Raw genomic sequence first — 9,583 nt, 5'->3', positions numbered from 1 at the left:
ATATTTTTAAACAACGAAAAAAGCTGAAAAGTTAACCCTATTAGACAATATTTTATACTGAACATCCGAGTTCTGAATTTTTGTTACTAGGTACTTATACATAACATGACCTCTCCTCCTCCGGACATGACCTTTCCTCTCAACATCCGGAAAGCCCAGAGTAAATTGACTTTTAAGCGCATGCTGCGTAAGCATTTATCTGCGAAATATAAGTAATGTTTCAGAGTAGGTACATGTATAATATATGTATATATGTAGATATTTATGTAAGTGTATCATACAAAGTATATGTGTAAGTTTATTATTTCATCGTATGTTAATTAGTGTTTATTTTGTAAATAGTAGTTTTGTGATTATCATTTTAATTTTTCTATTATAAAACCTGCACCTAACAACCGTCTCTTTTTGGCCCAGTGGTTGACTGGTAGATAATGCCTTATGGCATTAAGTCCGCCATTTGTACTTATAATTTATGTGCAATAAAGTTTAAATAAATAAATGACCATGACAGGTAAGGTAGGTAGGTACTTAAGTAGGTAGGTATATAAAGTGTTCTGACTAACTTCTAAGTTTTTTCTATTCCAATTATTAGCAACAAAAACTAGTAACAGACATCGATACTCGTATATCCTACATAAATATTACATGTAATTTTAGCATGTCTTTTAAAATTACAGCATAGTAACCTACCTAACTTAAATTTTATGCGGCGGCTTTTTGGCAGCAGGTTCGTGCGACTCGTTAAAATATTTTTACAGTACATATGGTCCTATTTTCTCACACTAGTGGGTAAAATAGCACTTTTCGTGCGTATGTCAAAAGTTTTATATGCCAATTTAAAGTTAACCATCACTACTATCACTTTATGAGGTTGTGATATAGTTTTAATGTACACAGTGGATATTTATAAACAAACAAACAAATATTAGTATAATTTCATGGATTTATTATCAGATAGGAGCCAGTTTTGTTACAGAACACTTCAGCGCAGGTAGTAGGCAGAGTAGGGAGCGTAGCTGTAAGCAGAGTAGGCGAGCGGCGAGTAGGCGGAGTAGGCGGAGTAGGCGACGGGAGCGGTGTACGCTGCCGCCACGGGCGCCGTGTACGCCGCCGCTACCGGCGTCGCGTAGCTCACCACCAGCGGCTTGGCGGCGGCGAAGGCCAAGAGGCAGGCGAAGATGAACTGCAAACCATCACATTATTTGAAACACATATCACTAATGAACCTTCACACATGTTTTTTTTCTATGGGTTACTTAATGTGTTCCTAGTAGTACCTAGCAGTAAGTACCTAGTGGGAGAAAATATATATAGACATAAATGAGACAATCTTTGACAAAGACTAGGATCTAAAAGTAAAGATTTACACATTACATAGATCTATGTTATTTCTGGATCTTAGTTAATTCTTACTACTTACACATGTATGTCTAAGACATTCAGACACTAGGGGCCAGGAACCCGTGCCTGCGTCACTCGTTATAGTCCATGGGCCAGCTGGTCAAATTTTTGAAAATGGTATAAATTGGGGGTACCAAGTTTCCTTTTCACAGTAGTTAGATAGGCTTATTATGATGTTAAAAAACCATGAGTGCCATCTCAAAATGGTAGCTAACAAAAATGGCCGCCAATCCAAGATGGCGGATATTGAGTTTAAAAAATCAACCGTAACTCGAGAAGTATTCGTCCGATTTCATTGCAATTTTTTTTAAACAAAAGCTCTAAATGTGAGCTTAAAATCATGTTCATATATTATATCGATAAAGTCAACCGTTAATTAGTAATTAAAGAAATATTGTAAATTTTCTTATTTTTTTGTGATACTTTTTTTTTAAATTGAGTTTTTACAAAATATCTTGTACATTACAAAAAAGTTTTAAATGAGGCAAAATAGTGTATTAAATTAACTTTAATTTGACGCACAATTTGTATGGGACTGATGACTGAAACACATGGAAACATGAATTAAATTTTACTTCTGTTTAAATTCACCGTTGACTAAATAACTGCGTACAGAACAACAAGCGTCAGATGAAGTTGTAGAGTACAAAAATGATATTTTTAGTATAATTTAATAATTTATAATAATAGTAGCAGGGCTCGGAAACCGTTTTATTTTTCAAACCGGTTTCGTTCATAAACCCGGGAACGAAAAGGATTTCGTTTCGGTTACCAGTTAAAAAACTGTTCTATTGAGATACCGTTGATATGCGTTCGCCTTTCGTTTTTGTGGAACTAAATTAACCGATTAAATTGAAAATGTCGAAGTAAGATAGGTAGAAAATCTCTTTCACAGCATGACAACGAGGTTAACTGAGAGTCTCCGAAAGCCGACAGTAACCGTAACCGGTGTTATATCGTTCCCCGCGAACCATAAAATTCCGTTCCCCTTCTTACCAGTTAGAAGTAATTTTGTAGTTTGCGTTCCATGATGAATGATATAATGAGGTTTTAAAACGATATTAACAGGTATTTTGATACCGCCTACGGAACCTGAATAGTAGTATGATAGTAATATTGGTTTTGATTTGTTCCAAGTAAAAACTGGTATTCGGTATAAATAGAAATGTCTTCAGTGAAAATGTGTTCGGCTATAAATAAAGTGAACTAGATATGTGTAAAATATGTGGCGAGATAGGCCCTAAATGACGGACAATCTTGGGCATTGTTATTTAATGCAGCATTAATAAGGAGTTTTGAGGATATTACTAACCGACGTGATATACCGGATGAATTGTTAGGTATACACTGTGAAATATCACTGCCAATATAGAGTCCATTTCACCAATATCACGTCTTTAATAAAATTACAGACAAAAAGACTCCCTACGCTCGTGGTTCGAAAAATGGAATCTTGAGCGTAGCGAGGTTTTCACCACACCAACACGAGGAAAATACTAACTGTAAAATATCAAACAAAATCAAAGCGATTCGATTCAAAATGAATGTTATAAAATCTTTATCATTCAAAATCATCATTTAAAAGTCAATTTTACCAGCAAACATAAGAAAACAACTCAAAATTTGCATTTGATTATTTTGTCTCACATGTGAATAAAATGCAACTATCTTATCAGCTTTGGAACAATCAAGAGAGTCTTTATCAGCTAGTGTGGTGATGATATTGTAACTGAAGAAACATGTTATCATAAACCCAAGAGTCTTCTTCTTCCTCGCGTTATCCCGGCATTTTGCCACGGCTCATAGGGGCCTGGGGTCCGCTTGACAACTAATAAACCCAAGAGTAAAATCTCAAAATTCTGTATTTACTTGCGAAACGTATTTCTTACTTAATAGAGGATGTCGTTAGCGTAACAGATTCTTCAAAGATATTTTCTTAAATATAACTTAAGTAAAGAGTTTTCATCCGGTACCTACCTATATCACGTCGTTTAGTAATAGACTCTAGTGGACTCTAGACTGGTATACAATGGTGTCCAAGCTCTGAACCAGTTTGGAAGGCAAAACAGAGTGCAACTGGTATGGATGCCAGGGCACGAGGGATTTATAGGCAATGAAAATGCAGATGAACTTGCCAGAGCTGGATCTGTAAGTAACCTTATAGGTCCGGAACGATTTGTGGGGCTCTCACAGGGAACCATCATAACGCTAAAGACCATCTAAAATCAAACATCGGGAAGAATGGGACAGTCTGACGGGTCTAAAGCACGCAAAGCTCTTTATGCAAGGAGTAGACTCCGGTTGGATAAAAAGCTTTGGAAGCTTAGCAAAAGACAACTCCAAATCATAACAAGGGTGTTTACAGGCCATTACGGGGTCAAAGGAATTCTGGCCAAGATGGGACACTCTGACAACACCGATTGGCGTATGTGTGGCGAAGAGAGACAGTAAAACACCTAATTTGTGAATGTTACGCCCTCGCCAGACAAAAAATGAAGGACTTTGGAGCAGGATATCTTGAACCAAAGGACTTTAAAACGCTAACCAGGAGCTCCATCATCCGGCACATGGATATGGTGGGAAAAGCTCTTGAATAGTTGACGGATCTTTTCTAGGGGGTAATTACGCAAAAGATCCCTATGGATCGAAGTGTATCCAAACAAGGGCCCCCGAAAACAATAAGATAAGAATAGACTCAAAATTCCTTATTAATTCTGCATTAAAATTGAATAATGCCTACTGTCCACCTTTTTGGGGGTGTACTTTACAAAATCGTCCTATTTCGCTACATATTATACAAATATCTAGTTAACTTAATAATAGCCGAAAAGATTTTCACTGAATAACTAGTTTTTAGCTAATTAATGTTACTAACGGTTAAACGCGATAAATTTTTATTTTTTACCTTTTTCCGACGTTTCAATGAATAATGAACTACTACTAATTGAAATTATTTATTGAATTGACATTAAATATATACACTAAGAATTATTCATATGACATATATAGATAATATAATTATTCCGTAATTGACCATTAATTGACATATTTGTAGTTTTTTAGATTTATAAGTTAAGATTGACATTTTATATATTTTTTGTAATTGTTGTTTTTTTTTTTTTTTAATTAGTAAATTACTTTTGTTAATTAACGTGTAGGTAATCCTTGTTTATATTTTACTGTATTTATTTTTCATTAGTAAATTACTTTTGTGATAGTTGGGCAAATTAACGTGTATTTTTTGTATGTTATTGTGTATTTCTTTTGTGTTAGCCAATTTTTATGTATAATTTCCAATGCGATGTACATATTGCTTGTGAATAAATGAATGAATGAATGAATGAATGAAATTTAATCGCGTTAGATCTGTTAGTAACATTAATTATGTGTACAAAACGCAAGATTTTAACATAGTTTTTACTTGTAACAAATAAAACTAATAATACTATCATTCTAATATTATTATAATCAATTGCTAAAGTTATTAAAATATACTAAAAACATGATTTCTGTACAATACAACATCTATCCGAAGCTTTTTGTTTTGTACGTAGTGATTTAGTCAACGGTGAATTTCAACGGAAGTAAAACCAAATTCATTTTTCCATGTGTTTTCAGTCATCAGTCCCATACAAATTGTACGTCAAATTAAAGTTAATTTAATACACTATTTTGCCTCATTTAAAACTTTTTTGTAATGTACGAGATGTTTTGTAAAAACTTAATTTAAAAAAAAGTATCACAAAAAAATGAGTTTTTTTTCAATATTTCTTTAATTACTACTTAATGGTTGACTTTATCGATATAATATATAAACATAATTTTAAGCTCACTTATAGAGCTTTGATAAAAAAAAAACAGCAACGAAATCGGACGTATATTTCTCGAATTTTGGTTGATTTCTTAAAACTCAATATCCGCCATCTTGGATTGGCGGCCATTTTTGTTAGCTACCATTTTGAGATGGCAATCATGGTTTTTTAACATCATAATAAGCCTATCTAACTGCTGTGTAAAGGAAACTTAGTACCCCCAAATTATACCGAAATCTTGCCTGGCCCATGGACTATTAAAACTGTAGCTAAAATACGTACGCACTAAAAGTAAATTTCAACTCACCAGTTTGAACATTTTGTTGGTTTGTTTGTGTCACGGTGCTATTGCTAAGCTGAGTGATGTCCGATTACTGGGGGCAGCAAATTTTATAGTGAATCACGAAGGCCGAACGATCGCAACCAGGGCCCTGGCGGGCCGCACGTCCCAAGAATCACGATGAGATACCAGCGCCCGCGCACCAACATTATCCTCCTACTGGGACAGCTGATTAGCTGAGTAGTAGATATTATTTTACTTTTAAGTATCAGATCTGTATCCTACGCATCTTGTTGGTAAATCTTATGTTCAATGCCCCACAGTCCTTACAACACAGGCTCTACCTAGTGTGAGAGCTATTGTTTGCGTTAAGAAGCTGTTGTATTATACTTACTCTATAGTTAATTTTAATTTATTTACTAAGGTTTATTTAAGTTAAGTAGTTTTAAGGTATTTGGTACAAGGGTCATTTAATGTAGTTCAGTTAAGACAAGAATTTACCAAATTCTTTATATCTTACAAACAAAAGCGATGGTACAAGTTGAAAAAGGAAGTAGCTGACGTTTAGAATATTCTTGATCAAAAGTCTATTCTTATACAGAAATGGTCGCTGTATGGCCTTAGACAGAAATAGTATTTAATAAATAGGTGCGTGCTACGTTAGAGTAAATTTTGATTAACAATGTTTAACCGCCCTAATTTTTTGACATTAATTAACATCTAAGTTGTAAGTCTTAGCAGATAAACAAAGATACAATCAGATACGTCTTAATTTATTGAAATATTGTTGAAATCAAAGAGATTGCTTACCTTGATCATGTAGGATTTCATTTGCATAATTATCCGATCCCGAAGTTTCAAAGAGTAAGTTATTGGGTATGGTGCTACTTATTCTGGTTCTAAGTTTCTATATATCACAACTACACCACTTACATACAATGTAAGTGGAACTTTTAACCGCCTAAATATATTTTATTTTACTAATTGTAAATAACCGTAACATCTACACTTAGCGATTAGAGATTTATAGCGAAATCAATTAGAGGTTTTCGAAATTCAGTAAGTAGACTTCCAGTTTCAAATTAGGTGACCTATATTAGCCTTACTTATTCAGGACTATTGATTATTTATTAGTGACGCGTAATATGAATCAAAATTACAAATGAAACTAAGCAATGATTATCGGCACCTTCATTTCACTGGCCTACCTTAATCTTTACCATTGTAGTACACATCTACATAGCTGAAATCCCTAAATATGTAATTCAAATAATTGATACTAGTAAATTACACTTTTTGTTTACACTAGGCAAAAACCAGAGATATATATAACTTCGTATAAGATAAATAAAGTCTAAGAAAAAAACGTGCCTCGGACGGCCAAGAAAAAGTCATTCTCGAATAGATGGCGCCATTACCTTTGGCCTATTCTCGGCTAGATGGCGGTAACGACACCGTTTGGTATTTAACAATTTTAACACATATCAGTGAAAGAACATAGGTCAGTATGGAACAATAAAAATTAAGAATCATTTATCCGTAAACATATTTTGATTATTTTATACATTTTCAATTTTATTTTAAGTTTTAATCGTGTGTCGATAAATGGCAGTAAATGTACCGTGACTACAAAATTGACAGTGACAGGACCCCTCTATACTATCTATTCTTTTTGGCAAAAACATAGATAGTATAGAGGGTCCTGTCATTGTTAATTTTGAAGTCACAGTAAATTTACTGCCATTTATCGACACACGACTAAAACTCAAAATGAAAACGTATATAATTATCAAAAAAATGTATATATATGGATAAATAATTTTATTATTTTTATATAATTTTGATCCATGTTCATTCACTGATATCTATGTGTTAAAATTGTTAAATTTGAAACGGTCTCGTCACGTCATCTAGCCGAGCATAGGCTAAAGGTGTGTGCGGCATCTATCCGACAATGACTTTTTCTTAATTTCCGAACACATTTTTTCCTTAGACTTTATTCATCTTATACGAAGTTACATATGTCTTTGCCCTAGGTATCGTGTATGTACTAGTGGCACAAATAATAATTCTAATTACATACGTATTGAAACGTTCCCTTTTAGTTCCACCAATTTGAATTATTATTGTCAGAATATCGACAATTCGTATTACTCGTCACTTGTAGAACTTTCTCCCATTTTATGTATCCCATTGGATTAGACGGAGCACGTGATTCTGAAACGTAGAAATTAAGTACCTGCTAAAAACGTTAACTTGATTGGAAATCTATTATTACAACTTCATATTGATCGGCAAAATGAAGTTCTGTTTTCTGTTTACCTATTTCGGTTAGAAGGTAGAATTTCAATTGAAAATTTGACGTAGTTATAAGATTAAAAGCTTTGTTTAAAGTCTCGTGCTAATATTCATACTCGAGCAAGCAAGAAAATTCCAAAATGGAACCACGAGCATAGCGAATGGTTCGAATAGTGGATAGGATAGGATAGAATAGGATAGGTCTTGAGGGTTTCGAGGTAAGAGGATTAAACAAAATTTGCTACCGAGTGACACACATTTTTTTTACTACACCATTTGGATTTTATTTGTAAAGCGTTACAAATATAATCCAAGTGAACGCCTTCAAATATTTATCATTCAATATTATCACTTATCAGTTATATGTCGATTGCACAAGCCAACATGAGTAAACAATTCAACATTTTCATCAATTTATTTGCCAGATTTTGGATAAAATGCTTTTTTATCAGCTTTTGAACAATAAAGAGAACCTTTACGTACTGCGGTGAAAAGTATTTTACTATCCATTAGTAATTTATCTTAACTAGTAGTTCGCCCCGAACTGAAAACTCGCACCTGACCTTTTTTTTGGAATTAAGACTATGAATTCAATATTAAGAGACATTAATATTCTTAAAAAAACCATCAGTAGGTACAATCCTTTTTGAACAGGGTGAAGAATGTGAAGATTGCTTTGCCTCATCTAAAAATGGTGAACTTGTTAAGAGTTCCATGGATAATATTCAAATAAATTGGATATCTACACCGGTACGAGGGTTTATGGACCATCAATGTTTGAAAGACATTTTAAATTTCAATACGTCATTTCTACACACGCATAAGCCTTAACTTTTTTTTAACGACATATAAATAGTTATTTGTTTTAGAAGGGGGCAAAGTTGTTGTTTACCCGCTCGTGCTAATATGGATACCCGAGCAAGCGAAAGATTTTAAAATTGAAAAATGGAATTTTGAGCGTTACGAGGGTTTCAAAGCACGAGGGTTAAACAAAATTTGCCCCCGAGTGAAACACAAAATTTTTCACCACACCAACCCGAAGCAAATATTAAATGTAAAATATTAAACAAAATCAAACCAAATCAAATCCAAGTTATTAAATATGTATCATCTAAAATCATCATTTAAAAGTCAATTCTACCAGCAAACATAAGAAAACAACTCAAAATTTGCATTTGATTACTTTGACTCACATGTGAATGAAATGCAACTTTGCTATCAGTTTTTGAAGTGCAAAGTAAGCCTTTCCGAGCTGGTGTGGTGAAAATAAAATTTTGGTGTCAGTGTGTGTTCGAATTGGCCTACTAGTTAAGATAATTGCAATTTGTTGAATATTTTGTTTATTGCTTGTATTGCTAACTATATGTACCTACATATAATTTTAATACCATGTTAAAGATAACAAGAAAGTAGTTGTAGTATACCTACCACCATAATTTCACCAAAACCTGCGTCAATTAATCATTCTCATAATATATGGAATCATGTTTCAAAACGTCCATTGAAACCGTCATATCACGCTCCTGGGTAAATAAACTCTTCAATAACTCTTTAAGGTACGGGCTGAATAGACACATTGACCTCCAGGTACTTGCTCAATTGCTATAGCGAGGATTGTCACCACGGGCACGTGCGGTGTAACCTCTGATGCAATGCGACCGGACTTGCATGCCCAAGCTACCGACCAATGCAACAGCGAACCAAGAAAGTTTACTTTATTTTGTGATTTTTTGGTATTTGTGAATCTGAAACTTAGTAAAGATTTTCTTGATATCACCAATACGTAAATTGT

This window comes from Cydia fagiglandana, chromosome 11, assembly GCF_963556715.1.
Source record: "Cydia fagiglandana chromosome 11, ilCydFagi1.1, whole genome shotgun sequence".
NCBI classification, from domain to species: domain Eukaryota; kingdom Metazoa; phylum Arthropoda; class Insecta; order Lepidoptera; family Tortricidae; genus Cydia; species Cydia fagiglandana.
This window is presented reverse-complemented; position numbering follows the sequence as displayed.